Source organism: Malania oleifera, chromosome 5 (assembly GCF_029873635.1).
Source record: "Malania oleifera isolate guangnan ecotype guangnan chromosome 5, ASM2987363v1, whole genome shotgun sequence".
Taxonomy (NCBI): domain Eukaryota; kingdom Viridiplantae; phylum Streptophyta; class Magnoliopsida; order Santalales; family Ximeniaceae; genus Malania; species Malania oleifera.
Window position 1 is genome coordinate 81995530 of NC_080421.1, and position 18096 is coordinate 82013625.

General features: G+C 34.2%; 1 protein-coding gene across 4 annotated transcripts in view; it reads right to left on the minus strand.

Annotated features, from left to right (window-relative positions):
* Positions 1-18096, minus strand: part of LOC131156246 (uncharacterized) — a 41084-nt gene that overhangs the window by 12834 nt on the left and 10154 nt on the right. For 3 of the 4 annotated variants that reach the window (XR_009136935.1, XR_009136936.1, XM_058109777.1), the window contains one exon: positions 14920-15169. The exons of the other annotated variant lie outside the window; for it this stretch is intronic. The gene's annotated coding sequence lies outside the window, so the exon portion shown is untranslated. Of the gene's footprint in view, positions 1-14919; positions 15170-18096 lie in introns of those variants that run through there. 4 annotated transcript variants of the gene reach the window in all.

Here is an 18096-nt window from a genome sequence, read left to right on the forward strand (position 1 = left end):
CAAAATAGGTTTTTAAAACTTGAGAGGATTTTTCGTTAATGATCTTGTTAATCCCTCCTAATTTTCACAAATGAGCCCCTATATATAGAAGTTGGGCAAATTATGACCATTTAGGACATGTAGGGTATTATTAGGATTATTTTAAAGCATTTAAGCAAAATTAACCCTCTTTAAAAAATTTAACCACGGTAAAAATAATGTCTAACCCAAGAGCACCGGTTGACCGAACGTGAGGTTCGATTAAACAAGTGACCAAGTTCGGTCGATAGGAAGAAATTTGAACTGAGAATTTCATCAATCGGACTAAGTGTCCCAAGGGCAATTTTTCCATTTTCGTGTTGTTCGGTCGACCAAGTGATTTTGAATTGAGTGGTTCAGTCGATCGGACGGTTGGCGGAACCCATGTGGGGATTCGATCGACTAGGTAGTTGGCTTAAGGTTTTCGTCAGTCAACCATAAAGTCAAACTTTGACTTGGTAGGAGTTCGTTCGACCAAGATATATTGACTAGGCATGGTTCAGTTGACCGTACTTGTGGTCCAACCGTTGACCCAGGCCGGTTCGATCAACCATGAGAAATTATGCTTTTAAGTTCGGTCGACCAAACATGTATTTTTCATACATTTCGGTTCTAAGTCCCTTATACCTTAACCCTATTCACAAAAGCATATATATTTAAGCATGCATGTGGATCCTATGGTCATTCTAGGTCTTTTTTAGGACACCAAAAAAAAAATTCGATGTCATTCAACCGAAGTCTTGTCTAAGGTCATTTGATTTTCAAGTGATGTCTAGGGACTTAGAATCGTTCTAAGGTCTTTGAGTTTTGTAGTTCCTACATACATAAAATGCATTAAATATTACAGACCTTTCCTACGTTACTAATACAGACCCAAATGAATAATAACGAATTACAACATAAATGATATTCAGGGTCTTCACGCTCTACTTCATGTGCCATCAAAGTATTTTCGAATATAAACATGCACACAAACTTGATAGACGTTAAATACCTGAGTATTTGTCATAATCAAAACAGGGTATGACCCATAGGATCAACATAATACTTCCTAAATTCCATATACCTCAATCTAACATCAAAACCTTAAATTATCTCACTTACCCTGATTTTGGAATGGTTTTCCAAAACCCCAAATCAACGATTTGCTCCGGCTACTTTGCAGAGAACGATCCCACGAACCTCATAGTGGTTCCAAATCATCAAAATAAGCCTGTATGGAGCTAGAATCAAAGATATATGAGGGAGACACCGTAAGGTTTCGAGGAAGAAAAGAGAGAAATTTGATTTTGATTCAAAACCTCTCATACTACTTTTCTTTATAGCCACCTTTGTAGAGAAAATCGTCGCGATTTTCTTAGCCCTCCAGAAAACTGTCACTGGTTTTCTCTTTAACCGGCCCTATTTTTGCCATTTAACTTATTACCAGCCCGCAGTAACTCCACAAAACTGTCACTAGTTTTGTCCTTACTTCAGAAAACCGTGGCTGATTTTTTTTTTGTTCAGGTTATTACAGAAATTGTCCAAACCATTCGATTAACATATATATCACAATGATTGGTTAATATTTGAATATATTGAAATCTACTTCCAAATGGGCAAATGCATCTTTATTTTTTAAATGATTTTTAATGTCATATGAATGCTTAGATATGAATATCTTAAATATAGCATATTTTGTCCATTACATAGATTTGAGTTTTAGGGGATTAATGTTATACTTTATATTATCTAACCCTAAACTCATCTTAGAGATTTAATGCTAAATCATAGTCTAGAGTTGCTAGTTTTCCACTTTTTTTTTTTATGATGAACATATTTAGTGGAAAGTTTGGATGATAGTATCAAGAGATGGGTTCTCTAAATGCTAATTCAAGAACCCACACTCAATCACGAACTACAAAGTATTTATGCAATATGATTGAGTCAAAAAGAAAATCTCGTCTGAATACTCTTCTAAGCTCAATATTATATTATTATTTAAGAGTATTCATTCATATTCCCCTTCATAAGCTCTCATCTTTAAATCAAATCAAATAGAGCTTTTGAATGACTAAGATGATTGCACTAGGTCTCAATTTAGATAAAAGTAAAATTTTCGAAAAGACCTATGCACGAACAATTAAAATAGAAAGCCATTCAAGCTAGTGCCTCTCACATGCTAGAAAGAAACAAAATAGGCTTATTCATTGAAGGAATATTGAGTGTGACTTTTTGGTCCTTCAAGACTATGTGGTTATAGCTAAATTCTTATTATTGGACATTGAGGGCATAATATAGAAATATCTAAGCTACTAAAGTGAGGGGGAACAAAAATTTTAATATTCTTGTCTCATAAACGCTTTTAATCATGTGATATATGTTTTTATGAGAATAGCTTTGCAGTGATCTCCTACTATTCATTCTTGCTTCATGATTATATTATCTTAGTTTATTATTTTGTTTATAGCGTGAACTACTGAACTGCATGCTTGATCTGAATGTCATATGCATGGCTAATGCAGACTTGATAATTGTATGCTGGTAATGGATTTAGGTTGTTGTATGTTGACTCTTAAATGATGGATAATTGAAAACATATACAATCCTAGTAATTCTTTGAGTTTTCCTAGAATGCACTAAATCATATACATATTTTAAATCCTAGTAAATTCTAGTTCATGGACACTATTTGGTCCAAATCCTTGGGTTATAAACTTCATGTAGGACCCAAATGGTTAATCATATTATTTTAAATTCAATATCACATGTCATGATTAAAGTTCATAAATTAGGGAATATGCATAACACAATTGGGGTGGTTTTTCATTTAACACACTCTTTTTTGAGTTGTGTCATCTTCATACTAAACCCTAATTGCACAGCTATTGCATAATTATTTAAAGTATAGCCTTGATTGGTCATCGTATGATGAATTAAAATGCAATATGCAGTGCATTTGTGTTGAATGATTTATATTTGTTGCATTCTGAAACATATTTGAAGGATGAATATATGATGAATGCATGAAAATTGAACATCATCCTTGTATGAAAAATGCATTCATGTGTGCATACAAATATATAGGGGAGCTAAGCCCTATCATTACAAAATAAATATTAAAATCAAAGTGTAGTCCCAAGAGGGGGGCTTGTTGACCCTATGGGTCATACCCTGTTTTGATTATGACAAATACTCAGGTATTTAATGTCTGTCGAGTTGGTGTGTAGGTTTATCTTAGTGGTATCATATGATGGCACTCGGAAACCCGGAGGAAAATGAAGACCCTAAAGACCCTAGTTATAATTCAATTGTTGTAATTCCTATTTAGGTCTATAATATTTAATTAAGAAAATGTCTGTAATAATCTGCATTTCATGCATGTAGAAACTACAAGCTCGAAGACCTTAGAACGACAATAGGTCCCTAAACAAAATCATGACCTTAGATGGACCTTAGGGATCACCTTTCGGTCGACCAAAGGTAGACTAACACCAGATTTTTTCGATGCCCTTAAACTAAAAAGGATCTATAAATGACCCTAGGACACTCTCACATGCATATATATATGAATGGTCATTTGAATAGGGGGTTTGCATGCTTAAAAAGAACTGAAATGCACTTAAGTTGCATGTTCAGTCAACCGTACTAATCAAGTACAAATTCCCTCGATCAATCGAATCGGTGCTGGGTCAACAGTTTGACCATGGCCTGATCGACCGAACTTCCCAGTTCATTTCCTGCCAGTCAACTGAACCAGTACTGGGTCAACAGATTGACCATAGCCTGGTTGACTGAACTTATATAGTTCATTTATACCCGATCAACCGAACCCCCTAGGGAGTCAACTTTTTGACCACCAAGTTGACTGAGCTCAAAATGTACTCCAACGCTCTAGTCGACCGAGGGGTCTCGAGAGATGCCCCAACGCCCTGGTTGACTGAACTTAATAGTTAAAATGCTCCCAGTCGATAAAACCACGCTAAATGGAAAATCACCTTCGGACTTACAAGTCTGGTCAACCAAACTCATAGTTCATTTCTTGCCCAGTCGACCGAACCTCAAGAACTTCGGTCAACCAAACTTGTCCAGGTCAATTGATGCTCTCAGGTTGCTCCGAATTTTTTACCGCGGTTAAATATTTTAAATACGGTTAATTGTGTTAAAATGGTTTAAAACTTTCCTAATAATACCCAATAGGTCCTTAACGGTTATAACTTTTCTCATGTTTATATATATGAAATCATTTGTGCAAATTAGTAAGAAAGATTAGCAATATAATTAGTGAAAAATTCTCTCAATCTCAAAATCCTATTTTGTATATAATACTACCATATACTCTCAAACCTTTATTCTCTTGATACATCCTATCCTTGTGAGAGGATTATATTGTCTTATTGATTAATATAGTTTGCCCATACTTCCATTTGTTTGATTGTTCATTTGATATTGTTTTGGGGGAGTCAAGTAAGAGTTTTTCCATAGATTTTTATTTGATAAATCTAGTGTTGGGAAAAAAACCCATAAGCTTAAGGATCTTTGCATTGTCATTGCAAAGATTCCTATAGCAATAATCTTTTGTGTGCAAAATATTTTTACAAGCTATACATTTTAAATAACTATTGTGTTTGATACAACTTAAGAAAATATTTTTGAATTTGTTTGAATAATATTGCTAGCATCTTTGAAACACTAATCTAATATTGAGATTTGATATACTTTAGTTTCAAAGATTAGCTTGAAATACACTCTTGTGTTTGATTAGATAATGTCATTATTTTGAGTGTTGATTGTATACATAGAGCACCGAGCTTATAGTTCATACATCATTGAGGTGCATTGATTAAATTGAGCTTATTGGTACATAATCTTCTTAGTGTAAGAAGCATAATTCCTTGTACACAAAAATTGTATTACATATTTGTTGTATTTCAAGGCATAGGCCTAAAGAAGGAGACTAACCCTTTGGAATAGTCCCGGATTGGTTTAGACCCAGTTAGGAAAGTTAGGTGCGCTATCTTGTTAAGGCGTGTAGGTTGAGATCAGCCCCACTAATTGACCTGATTGTAAAGGTTGAGGTCAATCATGTACTAATTGACTTGATTGTATTAGGTGTCGCTTCACCCTTTAAGTGAGCCTTTAGTGGAATCCTCGAACTTGTGAGCTAGAGGCGAGGACGTACACACAGTTGGCTCAACCCCGATAACATATCGTGTGTTTATTTATATTTTCACACTTTATATTTACCGTACGTGTATGTTATTGTGTAAATGATGCGCATAATTTAAATTTCTGTATATTATATTTATCGGCGCATTTGAAATTGCATAAAAAGACCCTAGATTGTAATATTCTGCTAACATCTAGTTTAATCTAAAAGAAAAGTTTAAAATTTCCACTTCACCCCTCCCCCCTCTTGGGAATACACCAAAGCTAACAGGGGTGAATTGGGTTTATAAAATTCTTTTAAGTCTTTTTAACAAATTCACAATCTCCCTTTTTTTTGACTTAATAACCACACAAGAAAGTTTTTGATTTTAAATGCTCAAACAAATTAACCACAATCACAAACACAACATCAATCACAAACCAAGTAGAAACCAATCAATCAATCACAATACTTAACCAACTTGTGAGAGCTGCAGTACTTTCTTTCTTCAGCGTTTTCCAAATTTCAGTTTATAGCCCTGTGTGAATGAATTTTTATGCGCTTCTTTTAATCAAGATTTTCGCAAGCGATTAATCAACGTATGCCCTTTAAGGTTTTTGCAAACAATTAACCAATGTACTTTCTTAAATTAAAAAGTCTTCTCAATTTCAGTTTTCAGCAATCCTGCACTTTGAAACACAATTTGTATATGCTAACATTTAAATAAAAAAGGGTAGAGAGTGAGACCAAGATTTTTTACGAGATTCGGCTTATCCCCAACCTACGTCCTCACCTTAAGCAAGACCACCTAAGGATTCAACTAACACATTCCTTTGCAGGCGGAACAAACCGTTTACAACCCTCCTTTAGGGTGGAGCCCCCTCTCCAAGCGATACCCCACGCTTGGTTACAACAATCCAATGACCTAAACCGTTAAAGAAAAATAAGAAAAAAGAAACAATTTCTTTTGTACAAAGAATGCTCTCGGATAGAGCCAGTTAGTACAATTGAAAGTATTAATATACTTCAATAACAAATACCAAAAGAAATTGAATAGAAGCTTAAGAACAAATTCACTGCAATACTTCTCTAGATAAGAATCAGCAATTCAAATGTTAGCGCTCAGAGAAGATTGATCAGCAACTCAGAATTTCTCAGCAATTCTTAGATTGAAAGAGTGAGCAAGAGAGCTTTTGGCTTGAGAGCAATTTTCAATGCTTGGTGTAATTTTGATTAGTGAAAACATGTATTTATAGGTTCCAAAAGGTTTAATTCATGTTACCCAAGTTACTTGGAGTGTTTTCCAAGTTTTTACAAAATTTGGAGCACAAGAAACTTAAATTTGAATTTTAAAACTTTTAAAAAATATAGTCGTTAACAGTGTTCAGGCACCTGAGGTCTCAGGATCAGTCACTTAAGGTTCCTTAGAACTGTGTAATTTTCAACTAAAAATAGGATCAAGTGCTTGAGGTTACCAGGGTCAGTCGCCTGAGCCTACACTGCCTCTTCAGAAATTTTTCGGGAAAATCTTTAGACGCCTGAGGTTATTCTTCAGTCTCCTGAACAGTTATAATTTCTATTTTTCTGTTCATTTTTCAAAAACTCTCAGTAATCTTGCTTTATTACTTTAAAAAATATTTTTCGAGATTTTTAAAATAAGGTCTCTAAGTTCAAAATATCCCCTAATGAGTTTCAAAATATTCCCACATGATATTCAATATAAAGTACTTACATAATTCATCCTAAAGCCTTAAACACTCTAAACTTTGAAGTCTTCATATTACTTTGAATCCTCTTAGACTTGAGCTTGAGTCAACTTTAGGTTTCCATATGCTTTGAATCATTTTGATCCATTTGAGCTTTCTTTGTATCACTTTGAAGATGAGTGTAGCTTTATTGTACTTAGTGATCTTGAACTTGCATTTCCTTTGATCTTTTGAACTTTGTCACCTAAGCTCCTGAAACATAATCACTTAAAAAAAAACATGTTAAATCAACCTTCATTTGTTATCATCAAAATGAGATTCGAAAGCCATGTTAGCCCAACAATCTCCCCCTTTTTTATGATGACAAATAAGAAGCAAAGATGAGACAACCTTTGATAAGGTTCCCCCTTAAAATAAGCATGCTTTTAAATAATTATGAAAAATGATGATTTCAAATATGAGTAAGTTCAAAAAAATAAGTCACAATCAAGTATATTGCATTATAGCTCGTGTCATCATTCTTTCTTAAGTTCTCAAGTTCATTTTTGTTTTTACTCCCCCTTGCTATATGCCAAGATTTTATATGCGTTACATATTTGTCATGTTTGCTATATGCCAAGATTTTATATGCGTTACATATTTGCCATGTTCTTATTTTTCATGATTGCTTTCTCATGTTTGCTCATATGTGCTTATGTTTGCTCAATATTTCTCCCCCTTTGACATCAATCAAAAACAAATGAGAGGCATATGCACAAAGAGTTCTTAGCACGTTAAAAGCATGGTCACATTACACAGAGTCATAAGTAATGGAGTTATAAGTCAAACTGAAAACAAAAACAAATAAAGCAACAGAAGACAAAGCTAATACATAGAGAGTGCTTAATACAACACAAAGTGACAAATAAATAAGTTATCAGCATCATCATCATCTTCCACTTCAGTTTCCTCTTCGTCACCTTCCTTTTCATCACCTGCCTCACTACCTTCCTCAGATTATTTATCATCACTCCTAGGAGCAGAACTTGTATCCATAAGATCAATACGAGTTAGGCGCTGATCAAGTGACGAACAGGTAGTGTGAAGTGAAGATACATTGTCCTAAAGGGATTGAAGTCCTGATCACATATCTCTGCTGAAAGTAGAGATACCATGATGAAAATGAATAAACCAAGAGAGCGTATCAGCAGGAGGTCCTTGATCCTGTGCTTGAGAAGGAGGAGAAGGAGGAGGAGGAGGAGGAGGTACAGCTGCTGCTCTTTAAGGTATTCCTCCTTTCAAGAATCAACTCTAATCATGTTTTTCATAGCCCATTTGCTTGAGGGTTGTGGAGGTGAAGAGGTCATATCAAGTACGTTTGATGAACAACTCAAAAGGTGTGGTAATATTAAGCTGAACAAAAATAAGGTTCAACACACCACCATACGGAAGAGTTACATGACTGGCTTCCAACTTGGCCCACATCCATTTCAAAATGAAAGCGATCGACATAGGAAAGATGATCGTATGAGCCAACCTTAGATAGGATGTTGTTGGAGATGATTTTATGAAGGATTTGGGCCTGAAGATTTAGCTGCTTATACATAGGTAGATAGCCAAAATATACGAGTTTGTTTACCATAATCAAAGGAAAAAATTCTTCGAGTGTGAAGCCTTGCTCTAGAATCCAAGTTTGAGCAAAGGCGAGATATTCGAATTCATCCGGGGTGATATGCAAAATAGGAGCTAAGATTTGAGGAGTCAAAACAATTTTATTTCCTCTAGCCTCAGTGGTTAGAACATTTCCGCCATGGATCATTTTTGCATAAAAAAGTTTGACTAGGTTGGGGTACATTCCTTTGGCTTGATAAATAACAAAAAATTTTCAACCGATATTTCTAAACATAAGCAATATTTCAGGAAATTCGGAGTTGAAGAAGGTGGTGTCGATCACCTTGCCAAAAATCAGGTCCGTAGAATGGAGATTAGAATGATAACGAAGCTTTGATTGAAGGGTGACAAGTCATTGCTCAATGTTGTTATCGTCCCTTCTGGAAGAAGATCCTCAGTTTGTTGTTGTCTTGGCGCGAGGCATCTTGTATTTTTGAAGAATGGGAGGATCTAGCCAAGAGAAACCCTAGAATCCAAGGGAAAAGATGTAGAAGAAGGAGTTTGGGGCTGTGATTCGATGGATTTTGAGTGAGGAAGCAAGGGAGAACAAAGGTTGGAGCTTCGGATGAGTAATGGAGCAGGATTCAGTAGCCTGAAGTTAGGGTTTTCACACTTTAAAATATATAAATCCCGCGAGTTCAGACACCTGAAGATTAAGTTCAGTCGCCTGAAGATTTACAGAACTTAAATCTCAACAGGCAATAGCACCTCAGTCGCCTGAGGTCTGATGGCTCAGGCGCCTGAGCCTTAAAAATGCACAGTGTAGGCGCCTGAACTTCCAAGTTCAGTGTCTTGAAGTCCCTAATTTCTTAATTTTCTCATTTTTCTCAATATGAAACCTACCTAAATCACTTCCCTGCTATGTAACAACCCAAGTTCTCTTCTAATGGATATAAATCTTTCTTCAGGAAGAGATTTTGTGAAGATATCTGCTCATTGGTCATTTGTATTTATAAATTCAAGTAGGATATCTTCTTTTTGAATGTAATCTCTTAGAAAGTGGTGTCTTATGTCAATGTGTTTAGTTCTTAAGTGTGATATAGGATTTTTAGAGATGTTTACTGCACTGGTGTTATCACATTTAATTGTTATGGTGGAATATTCTAAATTACAATCCTTTAATTGTTGTTTCATGTGCAAGGTTTATGCACAACAACTTCCAACTACTACATACTAAGCTTTAGTTGTGGATAAGGTTACGGAGTTTTGTTTCTTAAAAAACCAAGACAATAAAGATCGTCCTAGAAAATGACAAGTCTCACTTGTACTTTTTCTATCAATTTTACACCCAACATAATTGGCATTCAAATAACTAATCATTTCGAAATAGGTGTCCATAGGATACCAAAGTCCTAAATCGATTGTACCTATCAAGTACCTTATTGTTCTTTTAATGGCTATTTGATGTGATTCTTTAGGTGTTGAAAAATTATGATTAATTTCATATTCATCGCAAAATTTATTAACATCTTTGTTGTTGAATTTTCTTCCTTAATCACTTATTATATTTGAAACATTATATCTTTTTTCATTTTGAAGTTTCTTACACAAATTTAGTAACATGTTACAAGCTTCATCCTTGGAGGCTAAAAACAATATCCAAGTAAACCTAAAGTAGTCATCAACTATGACAAAGACATATTGCTTACCTCTTATGCTTTGAGTTCTAATAGGACCAAACAAATTTAAATGAATAAGTTCTAAAGGGTCTACTAGTAGATATATGTTTCTTCTTTTCAAAACTTGTTTTGATTTGTTTTCCAAGTTGGTAAGCATCACAAATTTTATCTTTAATGAATTTTGTATTTGGTAAACATTTAACTAAGTTCTTTCTAGATAAGTTTGATAATAGGTCCATGCTAGCATGTCCTAATCTTCTATGTCAAAGCCAACAAGCTTCATTAATGGCAACCAAACATGTTACATATTGAGAGACTACGTTTTCAAAGTTTATACAATATACATTATGTACTCTATAGGATGTGAATAGAATTTCACGTTTTCTTGAATTTTCAACTATGCACTTATCTTGCTTAAAGATTATGTCAAGACCTTTGTAACTAAGTTGACTAATGCTTAAAAGGTTATGCTTTAATCCATCAACTAAAAAAACATCATTAATTGTAAGTGAATGTTCTTTACAAATTTTACCAATTGCGATGATTTTACATTTGTCATTGTCACCGAATGTCACATACCCTCCATCTTTTTGAACTAAGGTGGTGAACTTGTTTTATCTCCCGTCATATGTCTTTAATACCCACTGTCCAAGTACCATTTTTCCTTTGTTGGAGCAGTCCTAAAGCATACCTACAAGGAATGATTCATGGTGTTACTTTTGGAACCCAAACCTTCTTAATTCTTTTTAAGTCATACCTAGTTTTAGTGTTTACTTTCCATTCATTCTTGATTTTGACATACTTCTTTTTAAGTGGAGAATTAAACTTTATGTCCCTTATTTCTACAAAAGTAGCAAGTAGTGTTTTCATGTATATTTGTAAAATATATGCTTGCATAGTATTTTGCTTCTTTTACAAAATATCCCATAAATAAATTTTTCTTCTTTTTGTTTTTAATTCCATTGTAACATATTCCTTCTTTATTACTAATCATCCTTTGTTGTCCAACCATCTTTTCAAAATTTTCTTTTCCTCTAGTAAAATTATAAATGATTTTATCTTTGTCTTCAATTTTACTTTTAAGTTCACCTATTTCTTGGTCTTTCTTGCTTTCACCATTTATTTGTAGTTTTACTAACTCTTGAGACATATTGTCAATTTTCTTCATTAGATTATCAATATGAGATTCTTTTTCTTTTTCAGCTGATTTAGAACTTTCTAGTTGACTCTTAAGATTTTCATTTTGTTTTTTCAAAATTATATTCCTTTTAGATACTTTAATGAACCTATTGTGTAAGTTGAATAATTCAACTTGGATTTTCTTGTATGAAGGCATACTATCACATGAATTATTATTAGACTCTTCACTAGATTCTTCCGATGAACTATTATAAGAGTTTACATCAGCATTGTGTGCCATAAAGCACATGTTGGCAACTTCTTGTTCACTTGATTCATCATCCGATTCGTTTGAGCTTGTGTCATCCCACGTAGCTTTCATTGTCTTCTTTTTCTTCTTCTTATCCTTTTTTAGCTGTAGACAATCGGGTTTAATGTGTCCAACCTTCTAACAATTATAACATGTAGGTGGATCGTTCTTAGTTTACTTTGTGTTTGTTTCTCTTTTGTTAGTTTTTTATCCTTTAAACTTTCGAGAGAAATTCCTATTTTTCCTAAAAAAATTTCTGAGTCTTTTAGTGATAAAGACTAATTCTTCATCATCTAATTCATTATCTTCATCTTCATCATTAGAATTTTCTTTACTAGCCTTAAGGGCTATTGATTTCTTATTTTTATTATTGTTCTCTAAATTTCTTTCTTTCATTGTCATTTCATATGTGAGAAGGAATCCGATTAACTCATCAAAAGAGGTATTTTTAGGTTTCTACCTTCCATTTTTGTTGTGGCTTTTGGTTCCCAAATTGAAGGAAATTCTCTAAGGATTTTTCTAATCATTTCATATGTTGAATAATTTTTCCCTAAAGCATTTAAGGAATTTATTATGTGAGTGAACTTAGTATCCACGCTAGTGATAGTTTCTTCCAAATTCATCTTAAAGGCCTCATACTTGCTAGTGAGCATGTCGATTCTACTATCTCTAACATCTATAGTTTCTTCATAAGTTACTTCTAACTTGTCCCAAATTTCTTTGACTAACTTACATGCCATGACCCTATTAAACGCATTTACGTCTAAAGCACAATATAGTGTGTTCATGGCACTTGAGTCTACTTGCATCATTTTATAGTCATTGTCAGTCAAGTCTTTTTCTTCTTTAGGAACTTCTTTACCGTCTACTATTTTTGTAGGAATGTAGTCACCATGTATGATAACTTTCCATGTTTTCCAATCCATAGTTTGAATGTATATTATCATCCTTTGTTTCCAAAACATATAGCTTAAACCACAAAAGACAGGCGATCTAGTAGAGGATTGGCCTTCAGCAAAAGGGAATGCAACAAGGTGTGTCATTTAGACCTTTATATAGCTTCTAATTAAGATTTACTATAATTAAGCTCTGATACCAATTGAAAGTCAAGGTGTAGTCCCAAAAGAGGGGTGAATTAGGTTTATAAAATTCTTTGAAGCCTTTTTAAAAAATTCACAATCTCACTTTTTTACTTAGTAACCACACAAGAAAATTTTTTTATTTTAAATACTCAAAAAAATTAACCACACTAACAAACACAACACCAATCACAAACCAAGTAGCAACCAATCAATCAATCACAATACGTAACCAACTTGTGAGAGCTACAGTACTTTATTATTTCAACGTTTGCCAAATTCCAGTTTATAGCCCTGTGTAAATGAATTTTTATGCGCTTCTTTTAATCAAGATTTCTGCGAGCGATTAATCAACATACTCCCTTTAAGGTTTCTACAAACGATTAACCAACATACTTTCTTAAACTAAAAGGTTTTCTCAATCTCAGTTTTCAGCAATCTTACACTTTGAAACACAATTTGTATATGCTAAAATTTAAATAGAAAAGGGTAAAGAGTGAGACCGAGATTTTTTATGAAGTTCAACTTATCTCCAACCTACGTCCTCGCCTTAGGTAAAACCACCTAAGGATTCCACTAACACGTTCCTTTGCAGGCAGAACAAACTGTTTACAACCCTCCTTTAGGGTGGAGCCCCCTCTCCAAGCAATACCCCATGCTCGGTTACAACAATCTAATGACTTGAACCGTCAAATAAACAAGAAACAAGAAACAATTTCTTTTGTACAAAGAATGCTCTCAGATAAAACTGGTTTGTATAACTGAAAGCACTAATATTCTTCAATAACAAATACCAAAAGAAATTGAATTAAAACTCAAGAATAAATTCACCGAATACTTCTCCAAATAAGAAATAGCAATTCAGATGTTAGCGCTTAGAGAAAATTGATTAGCAGCTCAGAATTTCTCAGCAATTCTTAAATTGAAAGAGTAAGCAAGAGAGCTTTGAGAGAGCAAGAGTGTTTTAAGATAGCAAGAGAGCTTTTGGCTTGAGAGCAGATTTTAATGCTTGGTGTAATTTTGATTAGTGAAAACATGTATTTATAGGTTCAAAAAGGTTTAATTCGTATTGCCCAAGTTACTTTGAGTGTTTCCCAAGTTTTTACAAAATTTGGAGTACAAGAAACTTAAACTTGAATTTTAAACTTTAAAAAATATATATATATATATATAACCGTTAACAGTGTTCAGGCGCCTGAGGTTACCAGGGTCAGTCGTTTGAGCCTACACTTCTTCAGAAATTCTTCAGGAAAATCTTTAGGCACCCGAGGTTATTCTTCAGTCGCCTGAACAATTATAAATTCCTTTTTCCTGTTCATTTTTCAAAAACTCTCAACCATCTTGTTTTGTTACTTTAAAATACATTTTTCAGGATTTTTAAAATAAGGTCTCTAAGTCCAAGATAACCCCTAATGAGCTTCAAAACATTTCTACATGATATTCAGTATGAAGTACTAGCATAATTCATCCTAAAGCCTTAAACACTCTAGGTTTTGAAAACTTCATATGAGTCTTTACTTTGAATCCTCTTAGACTTCAGCTTAAGTCAACTTTAGGTTTCCGTATGCTTTGAATCATTTTGGTTCATTTAAGCTTTCTTTGGATCACTTTGAAGATGAGTGTAGCTTTATTGTACTTAGTGATCTTGAACTTGCATTTCCTCTGATCTTTTAAACTTTGTCACTCAAGCTCCTGAAACATCATCACTTAAAAAAAAACATGTTAAATCAACCTTCATTTTTTATCACCAAAACGAGATTCGAATGTCATATTAAGCCAACAAAAGAGAGTTTTATTTTAGCATTCTTGTGGATTCATATGCATCATTGGTTTTATTTTTGAGTCCTAAGCTTTTATAAAAACCATGATGTTAACTTTTTGAGTCCGATCCTTATTTTGATGCTGACAAATCATATATATCTTATGCGTGTATTGAGTGCTTGAATAAGTTATAATTTAACACACACATAAGGGTTTGAATAAGTTATAATTTAACACACACATAAACTGCACATTAAATTAAACTAATCTCAAATGCTCAACTTGAAATTTCTAAAGTCTTCATGTTTGCATATGCTTGAACTTTATTGAATATATCTTTTTGAAATTATGCATATTATAAAAGGGAGCCTTGACAGGCAAACCTATTTTTTGCTCCTTTGTTTGTCATCATCAAAAAGAGAGATACTGTAACGACCTGCCTATTTTACCATAATTTTTTTTATATTTAATATAATAATCCTAATAAAACATAATCAACCTAAACTCATGGGTACCAGGGATATACCTGAAATACAACACTGATACATAAGCAGCGGAAAACATAAAATCATATACATGTCAAATCCTCCAACCAACACAATACCAGAGTTTTACTAAAACTATTAAATACATACACACATCCAAAATAACTCAAAAGTGTCCTAGGGTCACAACCCAAAAATCCATCAGACCCTAACAAAATGACTTATCCTTCTAACAAGGTAGAACAGTCGACCTCTAACGTTGCGGAGCTCTATCCGCTTTTCTATCTAGGGCTCCTAAAATGTTTATATAGATGGGGTGAGACACCTCTCAGTACAGAAAAATAAACTAACATCAATGTGTGGCTCATGTTATACATAGAACAATACATAAATCATATATAGTAAAACCGTCTGTATCATATCTGTTTGAAACATAATTGATCATAACTTGGTATAACATACTGAGTTTCTATACATGAAATCATCATATATAACTGTACATGAAAAAACACCCTGGATGGATAGCTAACTGGTGTCATGTCTTACCCTCACATGACTGAATTGTGTGGCCCGAAGGTGGGATCTAGTAATAACTGGTCAATCACGCTAGATCAACATAACTCAGTAAGTATGATGGGTCTACCCCTCCTAGTCCGGATGGCAGAGGGACGCCTATACTACCATAAAACCACATCGACTATCGATCTCCCACTACCCCTTACGACAAGTGGTAGCACTAACATATACATGATCATGATCATATACCTACGGTACCATACTTCGTGAAAGCCTAAACCAAGTCATATGGGTTCTAATAACATATAGTATATTTTCAAATAATGATACATGACTATTTCATAATAATATCCATCATGACAATATTTTCATAAAATTTTACATAATTAATCATATAAAATTCACGTTTTGTATCTTGTAAATCACGGCCCTTACGCCGGCGTAGCATGTCATATAAAACTCATGGCCCTTACACCAACATATCATATAAAACCACAGCTCTTACCCCGACATATCATAAAAATTCATAATTTGAAATCTTTGTACCATTTTTAATATCTTCCTAAAAAATAGTAATAACATGCTTATTCCGAAAACATAATACTCTGATATTACATAAAATCATAAAATTTCATACTTATGCCACGCAAAAGTGAATATTGTCTCGTTCATAAAATTTACACAAAATCATAATCTCTGCTGAACTGTGTTAAAATTGTTTTCCCGCTAACAACAGAATTTTCAAACCCAGTTCTATAACATACATAATTTCCTTGAATATAATAGTTGAATATTAATAAATAATTTTATGAAAATACTGACTTAATTTATCCAATTACCTGACTTTCTGGGAAGCCGACAAAACACCCAAAATCACACCCATGTGTTCCATAACTCAACACCATAAAATTGATATTTTTCCAACAAAACTTCAGTATTATCTTCCCTAACATATTTTCATCAGTCCAAAAACACCAAAAACTTCATAAAACTGAAATTAACTAGCTTACCCAAATTTTGGGATGGTTCCCAAGTTGCCCTAACCTACAAATCACTCCAGCAGATGTGGAGAGAATCTTCCCAAGAGTAACGTGGCAGCTTCAAATCGCCAAACCAGCGAAGATCCAGCCCAGAATCCTAGAGAGAAGGTGTGGAGGACGACGTAAAGAGAGAATGGAGGTTAGGACGCCATTTTCTCGCTGAAAAACCGTGTTAGAGTTATTTATACACCTGCCTTCGTCGACGAGGCCAAGTAAAGAGTTCGTCGACGAACACTTATTCATCATCGACGAATTTCAGACCCCTCTCAGTAATTCCTCGTCGACGAGACACATGTCCCCGTCAACGATCTCAATAAGCCGCTTCGTCGACGAACTCTTTGCGTTCGTCAACGAGATTCAATTGTGACCCCCTTTAAAATTTCATTTTCTCCCTCTTTTATTATTTAAATGCTATAATTCTTCGGGCCTCTACATTCTCTCTCCTGATAAAATTTCATCCTCGAAATTTACTATTTATATTGACATCATCCTTTAAAGAAAATGGGCTACTTATTTTATTACTTACCCTCACTTATGGCGGAGAAATACTATGATTACATTCAGGGTTCTGAGGGATTACATATATACATAAAATAAAATTCTCCCATAACCAAAATACTATCTACTCCCAGAAAATTATTACATCTAACTAACTTGTCAAAAGAAATTTACATATTCACTAGTAACTTTTTCTATTTACTACTAATCTCCGCTGAAGAGATACGAGTACTTTTGTCATATCTGCTCCTCAAGTTCGCATAAGGCTTCCTCTACTGCATGATTCCTTCACAAGACTTTTACTAAAGGAATCTCCTTATTGCGCAATTCATATTCTTTCCTGTTCAGAATCTATAATGGTACCTCCTCATATGCCATAGTATCCCTGAACTCTATCTCACCATAATTGATCACATGGGAGGGGTATGGGACATATTTCCTCAACATGGAGACATGGAATATGTCATTTATTCTGAACAAAACGGGGGGCAAAGCTAGCATGTAGGCAACTAAGCTCACTTTCTCAAGAATCTCAAAAGAGCCAATAAACATAAGGTTAAGCTTACCTTTCCTTCCAAATTTCATAATTCCATTTAACGAGACTATTTTCAAAAACACGTGATCTCCAACATCAAACTCCAGTTTCCTACAGCGAGTATCAGCGTAACTCTTTTGTTGGCTCTGAGCTGCACTGATCCTATCTCTAATGAGTCGAACTTTATCATATGTCTGCTGCACTAGCTCTGTCCCCACAACTCGCCGCTCCCCTAACTCATCCCAATATAAAAGAGAACGACATCTCTTACCATAGAGTGCCTCATAAGGTGTCATTCCAATGCTGGCCCAATAACTATTATTGTATGCGAACTTTACCAGCGGCATATACTAAGTCCAACTACTCCCAAAATCTAACATGCACGTCCGCAATATATCTTCTAATATCTGAATCACTCTCTCAGTCTAGCCGTTCGTCTGAGGATGAAACGTCATGCTAAAAGATAACTAAGACCCCAGAGCCTCTTAAAAACTCCTCCAAAATCGTGATGTAAAACGTGGGTCTTGATCTAACACTATAGACACTGGCACACCATGAGAATGGATTATCTCCTGAACATAAATTTCTACTAGTCTGTCCATGGAGTAGTTGACTTTAATAGGAATGAAGTG